The following is a 20,689-nucleotide window of genomic DNA, read 5'->3' as shown; positions in this document are numbered from 1 at the left end:
TCGAATAAAAATATACTAATCAGGCGAAATACTGCTCCATAATAGCAAATCCTTTAAACAGTTGTATCTTAGTAGTTCCAAAAACCTTTTCCAGACTAAAGTGTAAACATTTGCCTGGGGGTAACAATCAGGATTTTTTTTTTTTTTTTTTTTTTTGGGGTCATGTTTGCATACTACGTTTTTACACGTGAGGACAGGGTAGATTTCAATCCTCGAAACAAAGTGTTTTTGTTTTGCTGTTCATTTTATAATATAAATGAGTACATATGTCTGAAATACTATTTTCCTTTTAAACCATCCATCGTTAATCGCAAACTTTAAACAAAGAACGAAGTTTCTTCATAAACATCAATATTTCAATGAGATTAATTGCCTATTGTCCATTCAAGGCACGTAGCAAAAGTACTTTGATATCCAAAAGGGTTTCTAAATAATACTAAGGCAAAATGAATAACATTAATTGTTTATTCATGTAGGAACGCAAATAGGAACGAAAGGAACGAGAACCATTTGATCAAGAACTGATGTATAATAATAAAGTTCAAAGAACTTATAGAATGACCAATGAGGAAAGAGTTTGAGCGCTGATATACTTCCTTTTATTACCTTGAAATTTAAAATAGTAGACTTGATTATATTTCCCAAGAGAATAACAGGACGTTGTTTGCAGAAATCCATGCCATCCCAGTATCGTTCCTAAAGTTTTAGTATATTTAGTATTAAAAGCGAATATTGTATTCTTGTCATCTAGCCCAGAGTAAAAAGGTTTTTAATTATTTAAGGTAGTTTGAATGTTAGTAAAAATGTCCATACTAGTTTTTCAGTACTTTATGAGTTCACAACACTGTAACTTAAAAACACTGACGAGACTTTTTGTACTGTATAATGGGGAGTTATATAATGTTAAAAAGTTTCTATTTCTGACCTTATAAAATACGAGCAGTTCACACGCCCACGGCTTCACACGCAATTTACAAAATCGAAGGCCATAGCTTTTTAGTTAAAGCTTTTATGATGTAATATGATGAAGCCCTACAATTTTTTAACATAATTAGACATATCAGGTACATATTACATAGTACCTACAGTTGAAAGATTCAAAACGTAAATAAAATTTTTACTGGTTCTATACATAAGCCTCAAACACCTAATTTAGTCAGAACCTATCAACTTCTTTCTGTTTATAGAATTAATTTTCTATCTAATGCATTTCAAGTCCGTAATTGAGTTTGCCTTGTTGCCCGATCAAGAAAATAAACCAACTTCGATAAAAAGTGACTAATTTCAGCTCTTTTAATTTATCATTTGTCCAAGATTTTTCAAACGCCAAATTGCTGTTTTGCTTTTTTGTTCCGATAAAGAAAATATATAACTTCAAAATCGTTTATTTGCGGTCTGCAGTGTTTCTGATTCTATAATTAATATTGATTTTTTTGTCAGATTAAGAAAATGTGTGCATACGCAAGCTTAAAAAGACTACTTTAGTCAAAATGCATCTACTACCGTCGCTTGTATTCTGCTTCAGATATAAAGCGAAAAGTGTGCCATCCCATTACTTTTCCTTTAGCTACAGTAAAATTGTTAAGGGAGACAACGAGTTTCGATAACTTTATGTGCAAAACATTCTTTGTAAAAGTAGGTTTTAGAATACCGTTTGAATATTATTTTCAATGGATTGTATGGTTTATTCGTCACTGGTTCAGTCTAAAAGGAAAATTAGATAATAACTTTATCCCTCCAATATTCATAACACTGCTGATCAAGCACTATATATGTATTACAAATTTAGCAAAATTAAGTGTAAACAAATATCTACGCCACTTTGGTGAAGTTAAGCTGAAAGTTTCAACAGATATTTAGGATCAGTTAACTATGTATTTCGTGTCATATGTGTATATATATATATATATATATATATATATATATATATATACATTTATATATATATACATTTTATATATATTTACAAATCTATATATATATATATATATATATTTCTATTTTTATATATGTATTTTTAATTTGATTGTGAGGAGATATTTACAAATCTAGATATATATATATGTATGTGTGTGTGTGTGTGTGTGTGTGTGTGTGTGTGTGTGTGTGTGTGTGTGTGTGTGGTGTGTGTGTGTGTGTGTGTGTGTGTGTGTGTGTGTGTGTGTGTGTGTGTGTGTGTGTGTGTGTGTGTGTGTATTTATTTCTATTTTTATATATGTATTTTTAATTTGATTGTGAGGGAAAACTAACACAACTAAAATCTCTTTTCAGCCATTCTTTTCATTTTTTAAGTATGCTGTTTTCTTATAGTTGACAGTATTTTTACCTAGTTTTATCAGAACAAATATTAAGCAAGGTGTAGTAAACACTGAATATTTTAATTAAAAAGCGCTATAGTTATATGTTCTTGAATACGATCAATCTTTGTGAATTTTGTCTTATAATACTTATTACCTTAAAATGTATTAGAATTATTAAACGTAATAATTATGTAATATCAGTATACATTAAAAGTCCGTACGAGATAAAATTAACACAAGCAACATGTAAATAAGCACACACGTTATAAATTAAGCTGACAAGTAAACAGCTGTCTCATCGGCACCAATTTCCTTGCCCTCACTGTCTGAATTTCCTGTGCACATTTTAAGACCAGGAAATTGGCTCAAACTATCTCGGTTACTGTTGTGTTGATTTTATTAATCAATCATTTATTTACGTATTTTCGTAATAACTAAAAAATAATAAAAATTATAACTAAAGAAGCTAACACTTTGTCAATAAAAATTGATAAACGTTCTATTGCTACGACTGACAAAGGTTTTACCCGTAAAGACAATCATTTTAACACGAACTCGCCTTGCATGAAAAATAAAAAAACGATTTGCAAGGTTTATTACACTCACTGTTAACGATGCAATATTTTATTTCAGCTATTTGCACGCAATACAAATAAAATATAATTAGTGCTGGTTGTTATTATTCTACGAACACACTCATTCTTTCTGTATAGATATTGGGTTCTGATTCGTCCTTTATTGTTTTACTATTGTGAACACCGTGTACAACTGTCAGGTTCACATTACATTTTAAGTTTTGAAAGACTCAAATTTTAAGAGTCGCCGAAACGTTATATTTCTCCTTATAGATATTTTTTTTACTTATCTATAACTAATATAACTATAGTAATAAACTATAACTATTAAACTTAATATGTTAAAATTCAAGTTCAGTACTTGGTTTATCTCGGACTATATTCTATATTTTCTTGAAGAACATATTGTGAAAAATTCCAAACACACGGCTATTGAGTATACGATTCTAATAGCTGGGACCCTTAGCAAGGACAGTAAATTACAAAAACCATTCGAAACATGGTCTCACATGATTAAACCGTCGCAGATGCAGGTATGGTAAACTTAAACTTTCTCTTGGATTTTGCTTAACGTTGTACTAACACTGATCTTTTTCACTAAAACAAAGTTCTTCTGTATTAGGTGCAAATAACTTGACGAGCATGTTCTCAGTCACCGGTATAAAAGCAGCATTTAACAACGAAATAATGACACCCTTCCCCACAAACGCACCACTAATCAAAAATGTCTATTGGCTTCAAGGCTGCAATTTAAGATGACCGATGCCAACTCATAATTTTTTTCTGAGGCATTCGTGTAGCCAGGGTTGAAGTTATGGAGCTTACAACTTGTCATAAGAAGAAGTGATTTATTGGAAAAAATTATCCATGCTATATTGAGCAAGCAGTTGCCAACCAGCTGATTTAGCCTACTTGACATAACTCATAACTGTAGGTTTTTGTTCCACACAAGCAAAATCACTGGTAAATCCACACTTTTGAAACATCTTGTAATAAATATACTTTAATCATGTAATATATATGTAAATTAAAACACTATAATGGTCTCATATACAGAGTACCACTTTTTAGTTGGCAATCAAAACTTAACAGTATCACGTGGTGATGTATTCAGAACAAAGTCTTCTCACTATTAAACTGCCCGAGAAAAATAACAAATCCTCTTAAGTATTTGATAATCGCATACTTAATAATGAATTTATAATTATTATTAAGACTTATTTCACATCTCATTAACCTTTAATTTTAAAGACCACAAATAAATACGTTAATACAGTAAAGCGTAGATAATCATACATTTTCTGTTGTAAGCCCATTGATATGATTATATTATTGATATGAATTATCAAGTATTCAAATTAGGTTAAGTTTACCTAATTTGAATACTTGATAATTCGAATGTTTATTGGTCTCTTGAAGAAATCTTTCTAGTTCCGATATTGATTTTTTTACGCCCAATCTGTAGTATTGCAGCAGGCGCGAGCTCACGTGTCGAATTACTACTTTAAAACTACGAGTAAGAGCAGGTAGTAGTAATATAGTCTCGTACGTTTCATTATTTGATTTAAACCATATTTTAGATTTATAAATACGTCTACGTTACGATTACGTTTATAAATACGTATTATATATCACAGATAGGTCTGTATAAATGTAAATAGACATAATTTTAACCCTTTGTACAGCCATATTAGTTAATAAATCGTATATACTTGAAATATGGCTTTAAATTCCATTTGGAAAGATCTCCGAGGAGAAATAAACGTTTTACAAACAAGATTAGGAAATTAAGGAAATATGGCAGTTATCTTATTTCTTAGGATTATGAGGACAGTGTCATGACGATCATCATGGTATACCGGTTCAAACCGCCTCGAACAATTGCTGCCACAATTAAGTCTTGAAGACCACAGTTACTGACTGAAAATGGACGAAATATTTCAAGATTCCAATATAGTGATGGCAATTTTCAACGCGGTTTGAACCGGGAAACCTTGATGATCGACAATATGTTAACTATGTTAGTTGCTTCAATATATCCGTCGCCTCGCCTCATAGTAAATAGAGACATAGTTTCACACACGCTATGAATTAGATGATGAGGTCTACAAATTCTGTTAGACGTTACAATGTTAACTATGTTAGTTGCTTCAATATATCCGTCGCCTCGCCTCATAGTAAATAGAGACATAGTTTCACACACGCTATGAATTAGATGATGAGGTCTACAAATTCTGTTAGATTAATCTTTTTCATAAAATCTATTTTCCACTCTTAAAAGTTTAGGCCCACATTTTACTAACTTTATATACATTTATGGTAGTTTAATCGATTAATGATTGGGTTAGTTTGTAATTTTATTTTGGAGACTTGAGATAAGTTCCCTGCAGACGGATATTAATTTATGGTTATTACACGAGGATGTACAAGCCTAGGGAGGAACTGGAAAAACGTTATCGTATCCAGTGTGTGTATAAAATATAATATCAGAAAGTGACATTTTTAATCATTTATGACTTAAGAAAATTATGAAGCGTATTTTAAGAAAATTACTCATTTTTAGTACAGATTTGTAACTTAATTTTGTCGCCTTTTATATACATACTGTAAGAATCTCAAACATTAATCTTCAACCTTTTCCTCTGAGCCTGATTACAAGATACTTCTAAATATTTTCATACTTTAATGTACATAAAATATATGTAATTTATATACTGTAATGCCTACGATGACTCATGGAAGGATCCGAAATCTACTTGTTTATTTTTTTTATCTTTACTAATATTATTTTTCATCGCTAGGAGAAAAATTAGTTGTTTCGCACTCGTGTTCGGCAATACGATAAGGCGCCGAATTATACTTTTGCTCCGTGTGATAAATTTAATAACGTTTTATTATTATTCGGGAATCAAAAATTTAAACTTTACTACACGTATTAGTTTAATTCTAAACATTAATTCTTACAAAATAACTCAACATAGTTATACTTCCAAGTTTACATACCAAAAACAGTATGTTGTGTTTTGTACAATATTAAATTTAAATGATTGTTTTTCGTTATCTTAAAATAGTAATCTTAATAAACAGCTGACGATCAATACAAAGTTCTTTCGTCATATAAAACTTGTTCGTGTTGTGCAATATATCTATATAAGCGATTAAGTCATGCACGTATATGAGTATACTCTCTGGAAAAACAACACTCATGTACAGTACATACTGTAAAAGTTCCAAAATTTTACCTTTAAAAGTTTTAATTTTAGCCAATTCCATAATTATCCTACTCCGAATGCTTGTAACTCATTGTGGAGTAATATAAAAAGTTTTCTTCGCGTTTATGTCCTCACGAATTCATTTTAAACAACTATAAAAATAAAATGAATAAATAATTGCCTGGGCAAGTATATTGCTTCTCATTAACTATTAGTATTCAAAAATTCTATCTAACCCCCAAGGTACAAGTTATAGAGCTTGTACTCCATTACTGTAGTCGGAATGAAGTGCAGCGGTTTTAATAGCGAAACGTGATACTCCAGTGGCCGAGTCGGCGGTGCAGTGTTTACACCAATCAGTGCGCGCCGCCGTCTCGGATGGTCTGGCCGTGCTGGCTACTGTGGCATGAATGGCCCCTGGGCTGGTAAGTCGCCAAGCCCAGAATAGCCCAACATGTGACAACGCGACCAACGACTCGTCCCCACACTTCTGCGTCAAGAGCTGCACTCACCACCCCTCAATCGTTACCGCCACCCGCTTCGCTAAATTACCAGTTCACTTTTATATTGATCGATCCATTTCATTGTCAAATTGCGGGATAGGATTTTGGTAGTTTCACGGAACATTTGTTTATTACCACAAAAATTGTTAATGCCAAAACGTACTCTCCAAGACTCTATATCCATAAATGAAAGCACAAATTTCCTTTCTTTTTCAACTTGCCTGAAAATTTTCCGTTACCCTCTTATTAATTTTTCCCTCTAGAGTGTACAATTAGGTGTCATTTGAATGATCTCGTTAGTGTTCACAATTGATTAAACTAACAAGCTACACTACATGTCGCTAGCAGGCTTCATTGAAGTTCTGAGAAATTCTAGTCTGAAGCTTATTCTCGAAATGTCTATTCGGGCAGAAAGACAGGCAGACATAATATAAAAAAGAAATATTTATAACCTCTGACATAAAAAAGAGATATTGTGTCAGCGTACTGACTGAAAGGTTTAAATTACGTTCAGTTTTATTTAATTATTTAGAAATTAAGTTTTAGGCAACATTTTAATTATACGGATATCCTTTCTCGAGATATGTATATTCCATATTGTACATTCACATTTTTGTTCAATAAGTTAAGTTCGTAGAGTGTTTAAATAATAAAAGTTCCGATGAGTTTTCGAGGCAACAGTGTTGTGAAATACAATTTTGTCGCATACTTTAGACACTGTTTTTTTACTGTATGAAAAGCTACGTGTATTAACATGTCACATGTTACAATATCATATGCTGTAACTCAGTTCATTTACAAATTTATTTAGTTTGCTTCTCGCTGTCATCATGGTTTACCCATAAGACCAATGCAAACATAATGGTTAACGCTCAGCCATTACGAGGTGGAGAAATCGGAATAGAGGTGAAGCGAGTAACTGAGAATAAAACGGCTGTTTTAAAATTATAAAAAGCCACTCCGGTACTAATTTTACTGCCACATATCTGGCCATATAATATGTCTGGTTTTGCATATTCAATAATAAAAAGATTAATTTGGAATTAGAATAATAGAAAACTCTTTAGTTTTATGTTTATGAGGACAAGAATAAAATAATTATTAATTGCGACGTTAGTTTTCATAATTATAGTATAAGTCGGTTAATTAATATATTTTGCTGCTGTGAAAGAAATGATCACATTACGTATCATGATTACACTGATAGTGCAATAAAACTTTTAAATTCTGTACTTCTGTTTACTGGTAACATGGGATTGTCAGTATTTCAACACTTTAATAAGCTAATTTTGTATGTGATAAAGTCAACGACAAAATTCAGTAATAAAACGTATACATAGCGTAGAGAAGCCATGACCTAGTGCGATGAAACCTATGCACATGACAGGATGTTTTAAAGTGACATAAAAAAGGATAACGTGTTGATCCCTTTCAAACACAACTAGTATCGGTGTTATCATCTCGTATGACATTTCTCTTTGAGTTGTTTCCAAACAACTTCTATAAAACTTCATAGTTAACGATTCTAGTTTGTCTTTTATGCAATATTTATATTCATTATTTTATACAACTTTTTTACAGATCTTTGTGTCTGAATTCTCGGTTAAGACATGATTAAATCCACCTTTATTTCAGGCTTTTTATTTAAAATAATAGATTTTTGACGTAAAACAGATTTAGGAGTAATATATTGATGTATAAAACTAAAAGTGGGTATTGACAATGATGCTGTTCAAATCCATCGGAAGCTGCCCCAATGTGTTTGACACGTTGAGCGTTAAGAGTCCTTCATCCTCGTCTGTGACTCCCTCAATTCTTTCCCCCAGACCTCTTAAGACTAATCGATAGCCCCTTATTCATTTCCGTTCGTAACCATTCACTAGTTTTATAACAGAGTGAATATATTTGTGTGACTAATTTTCGTTTTATTGTATATTACTAGCTTTTGGAAAACTTTTAGCCATAGTATATGTTTATTGATTCTTTATTTTTCATATATGAGAGGCTTTACTGTTTTGCTAAGCCTTAAAATGAATCCCTCCCAACATACTCTGGAAAAAAGATATATTTCTTGTGTAACTGTCATTTTGAAATATCAAATTGAATAGTCTAAAATCAATTTGCGTTAATTAATGGCATAGTTTAGTAACTCTATAGTGTATGACTTTCTAATAATTATTATAGAAATCGGAAACTACAAACTTTATTATTAAAATAGTCATAAACATATAAAGAGTTATACAAAATATAGTACAAGTGCTGAATGTTTTCTCTATTAAATAATTTACGTTACTAGTCTATATTATTGTCTATAATCTTTGACAAGTTATGTTTGACAATTGATCTAAGATAACATTCAGTGTACATTAAATATAATCGTTCTCAGATTGGCCGCAATGAGTCAGAAACTGGTAATGATAATGTTCAACCGTATCGCTGCTTCTTTATCGTTTGTTTCTCAAAATATTGTTCAGTTACAATCTAAAAACCTTACAAGAATCGAAAACCGTGTGAGAATCTCTAAATATTGTTAGATGGCCTGATAATTCTAAACTATTAGTCTACGATGCTTAAAATGATATTTTGAACACTAAGAGATATAACATTCTAGTGGTTATCTGTGGCTTCGCACGCAATTTCCTACTTAAAAACAGATACATCGTGGACACATTCCTTTCAAATGACATTCTAAACACTGTTAAGTAACATTTTCTAACCATTTAAAATATTCCAATCTCCTGATCAAATTTTTATTTAAGATTAAAGACTTGTATTTTGGGGCTCTCAAGTCGGAGGAAAGTGATACAGTTTATAATTATCGTGAAAAAATTAGAGTTTCTCTTTAATATTTCATTATAAGCGATTTTAGTAATAATTAAATTAGTTTTAGGCCTGCGTGGAAGAATCCTAAGTAGAAGTTTTTTAGCTTTTCAGTTAAAACGATCATGAAGTAATGAATGACGTTCTATATGTAATTTTACCACTGATGCTCCGATCTGGAATATATACAATACGCAGGTCTGAGAAGACTATTTAGGTCAAATAATTTATACATATGGAAATTGTAATTTATACGGGTTTATGGTATTTCTGATGCCATAGTTAAGTATATCTAAATGGCCGACTTTGTTTGTGATATCTGCATTACACTAATGATTAAGCACTGCATGTGCTTAAGTTTTAAGTAAGCGCAAGTGTTAAGTTTTAACCTTTGCTAAAATTTAACAGTTAAAAGTAAATTTTTACTAAAACCTCCTATTTGATTTTCTAGATAACTTCCTTGATCATAAATGACTACATTTGAGGTTAAAAAAGTGTTACTATTATAAAATTTACTCTATGCTTTTAATAGTAAACGTAAACAAATTTAAATTAATACTTAAAATAATTAAACATATGATTGTGTTGTCACATGATAATGTTTAAAAATAACAATAGATTTTTTAAAAATCAAATTTACTCTATGCTGATTGACCTTCCGAACGTCCATCGAAGCAATTTGGGTCTACTCGTACTTTTACCAAGTGCAATTGACGCATAACACGTCAGTAGCCATTTGCTGCTTAAATTCACTTTACCGGTGCTATTACCGGTCAAATCGCATTATAAACTATTATATCGTTGAATATCACGTGATTTTTAATTCCTGTTTATCCATGTAGATCTGGTGACATAACGAAAATTCTTTTACAAAGTGATGTTAGTGATTTTGTTTAATTGAAGTGAAAGCAGCTTCTAGCACATCAAGGGCATAACAAAATAATTAATTTACTAATGTAAATATTATAATATTCTCCGTATTCAGGACTAAACTTGGTAAATTTGGCTATTGTGTATTAGTGATATATACATATAAATAATTAAATATTGAGTGTATGTGGAGAATCAGACTCCGTAAATGTGAAACAAAAAATGACTTATTTTACATCAGCTGACAGCTGCTACGAAAAGATTTTGTTAACAAAAAAAAAAACAAAAAGGTTTAGCAAAAAAGTATTTGTTTTTTAAATGTTTTATATATATATATATATATATATATATATTAACATTTAAAAAACAAATACTTTTTTGTGTTTTGTGCCCCCAGGATCAGTGGGGCGTAGGCCTGAGAATTTTTGAAATGGCAATAGCTTTATATGTTAAACGGAGACCCTAAGAATGACCATGTACAATTTCTATGCTATCAGTGCAGTAGGTTTTTTTAATTGAATAAAACACACACACACACAAACGGACGATCACAGATAGACATCACTAGATTTGTATATAATATTATAGACAAATAGCTTTCAAAGTACTTTAAGTTGATTTCCACAAACCGTTTTACCTTTGGTGTATGATGTTATTACACTGCACACATGTCTGTTGTCACTGGCTCATAAAGTTATTCCAGGAACATATAATGTAATTTCCATTTGATTTCATTTATGTCCTAATATCATTTATGTCAACTACAAATAAGATCTAACCGTGTCTCCTTTTTATTACATTATATCTTATTTTTGTAATATTAGTTTCCATATGAAACTATTTTGCTAGTATTTTGAATAGCATTGCCTTTTTAATTATAGGAATATATAAACTGTGTTCTACAGATATACACTTTAAAGATACGAGGTACTAGAATATCTTGAATAATATATATGAATATTTATATTCTCCTTACGAAATTCTAATTTTAACTTTATTGTGGAGGGAAATAATTTTACTAAATGCTAAAATACAATATTTATAAATCTAATACTTTGGTTCTACAGCCATATCTATAGTTATCGATTTTAATTCAATTCGATTTTTTTCTAACTAATTAGTAATAAGTTCAGCTAATACACTAGCAACATAAGTTTCAACATTATTCCATGTGTACCAGTATGTATTGGCTAGCGTTTCTTTTTACATAAAAACTTAATGGTGAAAATTTCGTTTTGTCATTTAATACAATTTGTAAAAAACTACAACTAAACAGTAGAGTATTTGTTAATATTTGTTGTATTTATAACTATTTATAAATACTTATTATGTTAGTTATTAGTAACAATAGAATTTTAACTATAATATACATTTGTATTTAATATATTACTAACGTAAATATATTGTGAGTACTCTGACATTCTTAAACGTTTATTGTCGTGTACTAATGTACAATTTTAATTTTGTATTTTTTAATCCCAGATAATAAACTGGTTTATTTGGTGTATTGGTGTATTCACTTATTATTGATAGATTCTTGTGAAAGTCCTCCAATTTGTTTAAGTTTGCTTATTTTTTTGTCTGTCAGTGTCTCGTAGACCATTTTTACAGTAACTTCTGAATGAAACCGTCTCAATTCTGAATACAGTTCGTTCTCCGATAAACCTAAGATTTGTTTTATTTGTTTTGTTGAAAGCCAGTATCAAGTTGTTAGCTACCGAGTTGCTTGCTACAGTCATGCGATTGTCTGACCATAATATAACAACATTGTAAAATTTACTGCTGTATAAGCTGTACGATAAGGATTACTCTGGCTGTAATTGAAAAATATTATTTTAAAGTTTCACAGAGAGGAATGCTATTTGTCTGAATTCAGTTTTAATACACCTAGAGAAATATACTCGAGAATTAGACCGAGTATAATTTTTATTATTTATTTCAATTTTTATTAATAGCCTAATTTAACAGCAACTAAAAAGGGAAATAAGGTATTCCAAATGAAAATATCTGTTGTCATAACTTCTGTACGGTAACAGAATTTAATGGGACACTGTGTACAAATAATTCGAACTTTTATTTTTGTACTAAAATTTTTAGATAATTTTTTGTAATATACATTAGCATTAACTGAAAAAACAGTCTGTTTCGGTTGCAATCATTATTAATGAGATTTATTAGCCCTGAACAAATAATAAATGGTCTCAGTCCTTTAAGATACTTTTTAAGAAGACACAAAAAATAGAATAAGTCTGATCAGTCAGCATGAAGTGGTAGGCATATGAAGTATAATTTACGGGCATTTGATAATTAGAGCCTAAATAAACTTATATTTAGTAGTATCTACATAACAAATAATTGGAGAGACTGAAATCTTTTATAAAAAATAGTCTTTAGATAAAGATGTCTATTACAGAATATCTATTTTCATAAATTACATAATATAAAAATAAATTCTTTGAACCATAAATCGCGTCACTCTTTGAAGCTATAACTCAAGTATGTTATACAAAAATGTCATAGTTTTATATTTAGTCGCTTGTATTTTTTTAAGAATACTGAATTTTAATACTATAAATGCCTGTACTTACTAGTGGAACAATCAAATTTTCCTTCTACTTACTTATCTTCAAGATCGTTATAGTTAAGAGTTACTCTTTGTTCAAAATTAAATATTACTTACACCACTTTAAGGCTAATAATAAATTCATGTTTGTTGTACATGCGATTTTGTTTATGTCTTCTATAAGCGTTGTAACAAAACCTGGCTTACACACTTTATATCATCACTCGCACAGTGAATCCACCTCTGGTGTAACATCCAGGTTTTGTTTCACATATCAAAACTGAAATCGATTAACGATAAACTTTTGTGGAGTGTAAACAAAAGTCACATTAAACTCTCGTTATGGTAAACGTATAGGCGTGTGTTCGGAATCACGCAGTGAACAAATCTATAATACGTAAAAGAATTCTGACATGTATATTATTCATTTAATTATAGACAACGGTAATCTTAATTATTTGTGGATTTTTGTTTGTTGCTGGGTATTGGCTTAGGTTATTTTTTTAGTTTTCACAAGGTACGTTTTATACGTCCCTTTTATCATATATCGATATTATGTAAAGACTAATCATTAATGGTAGTCAAAGTTTTCCTACATAACTGATTTTTGGACCGGCATCTTGGATTAGTCTTGTTCGAGAAAACATAAAACGAATATAAATATTATGACTTTTAATCTGTAGTTAAAATTTTTTATTTCATATGATAGTACACTATGTTTATTCATTTTTCATCCTACAATTTGACGTTGAAGTAACCAAAAACCAACTTTGCTTTTATTATTCCTAATAAGGCAACTTAAAGCCGTCCTCCAGAAATGAAAAACTGTATATTATTTTTAAATTATTTTTTTACTGTTTGGGAGTTGTTTCTAAGTGCTGAATAAAAAATCTTTATTGAATCGCTGATTTAGTAGGTAAATCGTGCCTAACTTACAATTTTAGTGTGGATAAAAAGCCAAATATCTTTTAGAGTACATTACAAATAAGTTTATTATATTTATTAAGTTAGCCTGTTTCAGAAGCTAAGAAAATCATTCGTGTTGTACTGGCTTATCCACAGGTAACAACTACTAGTGTACTAATTATAAGTTGAACTATGTTGTTAGTATGTTATCAATTGCTATTGTATGTAATTAGATTAGTGATAAAGTTAATTTGATTTTCCATCTATCAGCAAACGACGATAAAAAGTAATATAAATGCTAAAAGAGATCAGTGTTAAAAGGTTTGGTCACGTCCCTACAGTAAAGTTCAAGAAAAGAAGTTATGTGCTGGACCACTGAGGATCTGCTTTAATCTTTGAGGGATCAACAAGTTCCTTGCGAAGTTTGCTGGAGCAGTTTCAGTTTCGTGGCATGTGGGTATCCAAACGCTACGAAAACTGTAAAGTATCGATTTATCGATAAACTTGCATTCATATGGTTTATTGTTTCTCTATTTCGCTACCTTGAAATAAAGAATACTTAAAATTAGGTTGTATATATATTTTTCTATATTCGGTCGCTTTATGATTACCACAATTCTGAAATATTATAGTCTTTGCATTGAAATTGTTCGATATTGTTGTTGTATTTTATAGTTTATTGATTATTTCATGTACATGTATGTAATGGTATTGTAAAAGTGGCGATTGCCGTGGAAATAAATAAAATAAAAATAAATAAATAAATTTTTGTGACAAAAATCATTTTTACGGTAGTCCCATGAAAATTTTACATTTAGGAGAAATCTATGAAAGGAACTACTGACAAATTGATATCCTAGCATTGTCTAATATTTTCATGTTTCTGTTAAGAATCAAAGATAGACCCAAACAATTTTGTAATTTACGCAAACATCAAAAAGGTCTTACTAAACCTTGTTCAAAAGTGTGGATTTTTGTTTGTTGCTGGGTATTTCTAGCCGAGAAGACAACAGCGTCTTGATAAAATACACGTTTGAACGAATATATAAAATTAAACCTGTACATGCCACAAGAGTAAAACATGACACAGACCTGGCTAGCAGCCATTCATTTATCAACAGAAGCCGCCCTTACCCATTCGATATGCCATATTTTACCTCGCGGATATAACAGCGTTTGGTAACAACATATAGCCTCCATTACTTTCAGTATGTCAAGACATTTTTAAACCAGGGGCTTTAGATACCTATAAACTGACTGCAGATATGATGTTTTTTTCGGATAATTGACTGAGCGTTAGCAAAACATATTGCTCGTGGGGTTGAACAAAATTCATTCCTGTGTTTTGTCCGCTCGATATTTCGAAAACAAAAACCTGCAGACTTGAACTTTTGCATGATTTTCTATATAGGCAACATTGGGTTCGATGTTATTTGGCTGAGCGCTAGTAAATATTTTTACATTATGCGCATGGGTAACCTTGATGGCAACCAGATAAAGGTAGAATAAATTAACTAGAAAAAAACTGAGATTTGAATGAGAACATCCATATGTAATTTTAACATGTGACATATTAACACAAATGTAGCCTTATCTTTTAACGTACATTATCTTTATTGTAACGCGTACATTTTTTATTGTTCAAACATAATAATGCTATTAAAATATTTAAATTAAGAAAAATGTGAATGTATCATGTTACAAGATATGAGAGACTTCGAGGAGGATTTTATTTTTAGACTTAGAATTTTACATAAAAGTCCACTTATACCTAGACAACAATAAGTTGTATACAGTGCATTTCCACCTCATGAAATTTCGACGAGTGCTTTAGAAGTTATCACTCAGTAGGGCTGACAGAATGGCTCTTTGTCTGTCAGGGGTACATAAAAGTTCCTTTTCTGTGTGATGGTCGGTCTGTTTAGATAATAGATATACCAGGTCATCCCTAGAATGAAATGAGCTACAGACTTGAAATTTTTTCATTCAGTCCCAGTGAAACCTCCCAGTGATATTTTGTGCGGTGTACTTTGTCTTTCCTCAAGATATTGGAAATAAACTAACTTGAAATTTTGTATACAGTTTGATTTTTATGTAGGCAACACCGATCTCAATAATGGTGTGCATGTTACTATGTGTGCATGTCACTTGATTTATGTCATGTAAGTTATCATTAAAAGGGTATTAAATACAACTGTAATTTTCACTATTTCTTAAGTATGAAACATTAAAAATTGTCAAAGGTTAAATCAGAAGAGAAGGTTATTGGAGAAGATTACATTTTTATTCATATATTGGGTAGGATTAAATTTCTATTGGGCCTTCATGTAGAGTAGTAAATATGTTTTAAACTAATATTAAAACACCAACAATTCAGTGGTGATGAAAATGGAAGCGGGATGGGGTAGAGGCGGTATTGAACAGTTTAATGTCCAAAGGCAAGTTGTGAGATAATCTTTACAGAGATTGTTGAACAATGAATCTGTAATACAAGCGTATGGATTAACTATTTCATGTAGAGATAATCCATAAAAATAACAAATAGCAAGTCAGCAACAGATATTCTATGTACTATTTACTTCACTCGTGCCGGAAGGATATGTTTTACCATCGAGTCGTTCTTGTATTTTACTTGCTGGTCGAATGAATTCGAGAACAAAGCTTAATTAGTATAAAACAATAGCTAAAGGGCATGTAATATAACATGTCCAATCCACAATTAACGTTTCGACGGAGTGGTAATTATATTTTGAAAAGAAAGTGTTTTGTAATTGTCTAACATTTCAATATTTTACATTCAATAGTACAAGTAGAAATAAGACTTCTAGTGTTTGCATTATATTATCAGAAAATTATATTGTAACATATTCAGCCAAAGATCACACAATTTATTTTACAAAATTGAAAATTATGAAGTACAATTAATAATAAAACTAAAATTAGTGAAAATTAGTGCAAAACCCTTATTTTATTCTAAGTTAAAATTCAATTAATAATAAGGTTGTGCTCCTAACCAATTCAATGTTCAAACTACTATTACCTGATTAGTAAGTTTGAGACAATTTCCAACTTTTCATTCAGAACCAGCATTATTAATTTTAACAGTAACGTTAAGTTGATTTCATGTTGGTAAGTTACAGATCCGATCAAATGTACATAATGTTAGAACAACCATGCCTGCAATAAAAGAGGCGAATTCTTCTTTAAGAATAAACCTTCATTGTTTTGTATTTAAATCCTTATCCTATAATAACGTGTATTTTATTAAAACATTATGATTGAGTAATAACTAACTGAAAACCCGGTCAGCGTCAAAACCAAGGATTAAATAAACTAACGAGTTGCAGCGTTAGGTAGGATAGTAATGATTTAATTTAAAATTGTATGATGTAGCTAATACACAGTGATGTACTTTTTTCTGAGAAAGGTGTAATGTCCGCTCTTATACGTTCAATCAGACCTCGAAGTACCTATAAGGGTTAAGCAAGTACAGGCCTTGCCTTTAAAATATATCTTTTATTTGTTTTTTTTTTTTTTGTTTTTTTTTGTTTTTTTGTCAAACATTTGTGTTTATTTATTATATATTAAAATACCAGTTGTCTACTCCTGGGTGGAAACGATATTCATTATGTGACGAATGACTTTTGCCGCTATTGTACATCAGCTACCATTCAGACATAAGTACAATAGGCAGATTGCAATTGAATCTACCTGAAAGCAACTTACTATCACAATTTAATTCATAGGCATGACTGCTTTAACAATTGATTTCGCCTGCATCATGCTAAAGACAGATAAGCCTTAAAATTTATGTTGAGAATAATACAAAGATACAATGAACTTGTTATCTCTCAAACAAATGTATCTGTGTGATCGTGGACGGTCGACTTAACGACTTATAGGGAAGCTACTACAATATAAATGAGGGTTGATAAATAATGCCCCTAAACAAACGATGGACATTAGCGCCCTTTTCCAGCGTCACTAATGTCACACACCGCACTATCTATGGTCTAATAAGGCATCGAACAAACATTTAAATTTGAAAACCTTCGTGAATTTAACTAAATGTTGATATTTGAATATTAAAAATGTTTATACTAAATTATTATATAAATTTTATTGGACTTCAGTTGTGCTGCTTTTAAAATTCGCCTAAGCTCATTTATTACAATTAAACAGTTACAGTAATTAATTAATTTGAATTTGAATTTGTTTATATATTACCCATAACTATGGATAATTAGGGGTAAATAATTGTGAGATGGAGAACGTACCTAATGCAGGTATCCGGGGGAGAGCGTCGTGACGCTCAGAGATTGACACACGCGACGCAACTGGTGTCGGAGGCAGCCTGACACCGCACCGCGCTGCCGTCTCTGGCCGCACATGCGCATTGCGTCCTCACCACACAGTCGTTGCGCCGCGCCACGCTGTCCTCTGCCAGACATTACCTGTAGGATAATTCCATACAGACAATTACTTTGGCTAAACCGCTGTATTGTGAGTTTACCTTTATGTTGTAATGAGATTTACACATTGAAGTACTATTTAAATAAATTACTTCAATAAGCAGCCGATTACACATATCAAATCTACAGTCTGAGATAATTCATGAAACATTCATTCATCATTTATTATAAATATAATATTAACTACTTAGACATAGAATACTAAAAATTACTTTAATAAATGTCTTACTGATGTGAAGGTAATGTTATTGATCCAATTGTTGTTGGTAATCTTATTTATATTAAATTAATTTTATATCGTCCACTTCATTATTACTTTATTAGTTTTAATTAACCTAATTTAACACCTAATAATTATTTATAACACATTATTTTCTTTCCCACGATTTTTAAAGTTATTACAAATATTAATAACAACTTTTCTATATTGTATTAGTAAAACTCTCTTCAATTAATATACTGATGATTATTAAGAACAACATTTTTGTGGTGATTCCTGCCACGTTATCCTTCTCCATTTTACTGGACTAGTTAATATGCTAACAATTGAGCACTGCCCCAAAATTTGTTTATTCTCCTTCAAAGCAGTGCTTGGAAATAAACAGTATACATTGTTTAAGCCCCAAGGGCCACAGATTCAGTATTTTCATTTTTAAAGCCTTTTGGTTCCAATCTCTGTACATTTTTTTGTGAGATTCGTTATCGTACATATCATAGTTAAAAGAGGATTAGTTTATTAAATATTTTAACTCAGCGATATTTTTAAATTTTTCAATCGCCATATGTCAATATTGTCCCAAAAAATCCTTAAAAAACAAAATTTCAGTGTCAAATTTTCCTCTAACCAAGTATATTACAATTAGTTGTCAACATTCAAAACTTGTTCATCCATTAACCATTGTAAATAAAACCAAACCAGACTATATGTTTTGCTATAAGTATTCTAAAATAGTAATACTATCAGTTACCCGCGGCTTCGCACGCAATTTTGTAGGTTTTGCATCTTTATGAGCATTTCTGGTTCGGGTGAATTATATTTCCGACTTATGACCACTTCTAGTTCGATTTAATTATTTTTCTGACGCTTATGTTGAGTTTGTCTTGTTATCATGATCAAGAGAATACGCCAAAAAGTTTATAATTATGGTGATTGTAATTTACTTCGTTCTTAGTATGTTTTGTTCCATAGTTTATTTGCCTTATATATAAAAATAGTTTATATAAATACATAAATATATATATATATATATATATATTATTTCCAAATAAATTAACACAATTTTTATTAAATCAAATAGTAAATATGCTTGCATAGATCTTTCTTGCTATGAGTAAGGAAACCTTAAGATGTTTTAGACTACGTTATACGGATGTTCAAGACGAGTAAATAAATTATAAATATTTATTCAAATCATGCAATAAATTACTAATCATATTTTTGTTTCGTACTTGTGAAAGGGAGTTGTACAGTTACAAGTTTATGATAATATGATGAGAAAATCTTATTATATTCCGTATAAAGAAAATTAATATTCATCATTCCTCTATGAATCTGATACATAAATATCAATAAGGTTTTCAAACGATAAAAGTATTTTTCTTCACTATTATTAAATTGTTGCAAATGTTGTTTTTAGCTCCAGTTAACCTTTTGGTGAGTGCAACGTCTGAAATCTGATGATTCTTCAGACTTGACTCCTGGAATCTGATACGTACAGCCTACGTCTGAAGAGATACAAATTTCGGCGGCGAAGAAACTCTAAACGAACTTTTTAAATGTAACAATGAGAACACCCCTTCACCTACATTACACTTAGTTTTGAGATCTACTGTAGGTGTCCCTGATGAAAAAACTAAGCAAAATTTCATGTTGAGCTTCTTCGTCGCTGACATTGTTTAAGCCGCTTCAGACGTACATGACTCAAATTCCAGGAGTCAAATCTATGACAGCATCAGATTTCAGACGCTGCACTAAGCTGAAAATGAACTGGGGTTAAACCCAACATTCACATTGAATCAACCCTTCCTCCATAGCTACGTTATAAAGGGTTAATAAAAAAATCTGAATACACCCTATTAATATTGTAACTACTCACACTAACAAAACCAAAGCTCTGCCCACCTTTATGTCATGCTATGAATTACTTTTTGGGCATAATTAATACTTCGTTCGCCAAAAAGGGGGGATTTTTGGGACACCTGAAAAATTTTTAAGATAAGCACCCTTGAGTGACCCCTCATTTTGAAGGTTTTGTTAAAGAAAACTAACAACGCAAAGTAGCGGTCTCTATCTTAGCCCAAGTACACAATGGCGTCTAATTGAATGTTTTAGAAGTCAGAATTAACTAATTTCATCCTAATCATAAATAACCTTTTGGGGTGGCTAATAGATGTAAATTTTAAGCACCATCCAGTGACTTTTCATTTTTAGTTATGAAAATGGAAAAAATTCGAAGTAAAGTATGGGT

General features: G+C 30.8%; 1 protein-coding gene across 3 annotated transcripts in view; it reads right to left on the bottom strand.

Moving 5' to 3' along the window:
* LOC124354225 (adenylate cyclase type 2) overlaps positions 1–18,108 on the bottom strand; it is a 207,819-nt gene extending 189,711 nt beyond the window's left edge. For 2 of the 3 annotated variants that reach the window (XM_046804527.1, XM_046804530.1), the window contains exon 1: positions 18,027–18,108. The gene's annotated coding sequence lies outside the window, so the exon portion shown is untranslated. The remainder of the gene's footprint in view (positions 1–18,026) is intronic. The other variant, XM_046804528.1, reaches the window with a different exon arrangement.
* Positions 18,109–20,689: the final 2,581 nt, after the last annotated feature.

This window comes from Homalodisca vitripennis, chromosome 2 (assembly GCF_021130785.1).
Source record: "Homalodisca vitripennis isolate AUS2020 chromosome 2, UT_GWSS_2.1, whole genome shotgun sequence".
Classification (NCBI taxonomy): domain Eukaryota; kingdom Metazoa; phylum Arthropoda; class Insecta; order Hemiptera; family Cicadellidae; genus Homalodisca; species Homalodisca vitripennis.
Note: the sequence above shows the minus strand (reverse complement) of the source record. Positions and strands in the feature narration are given on the sequence as shown.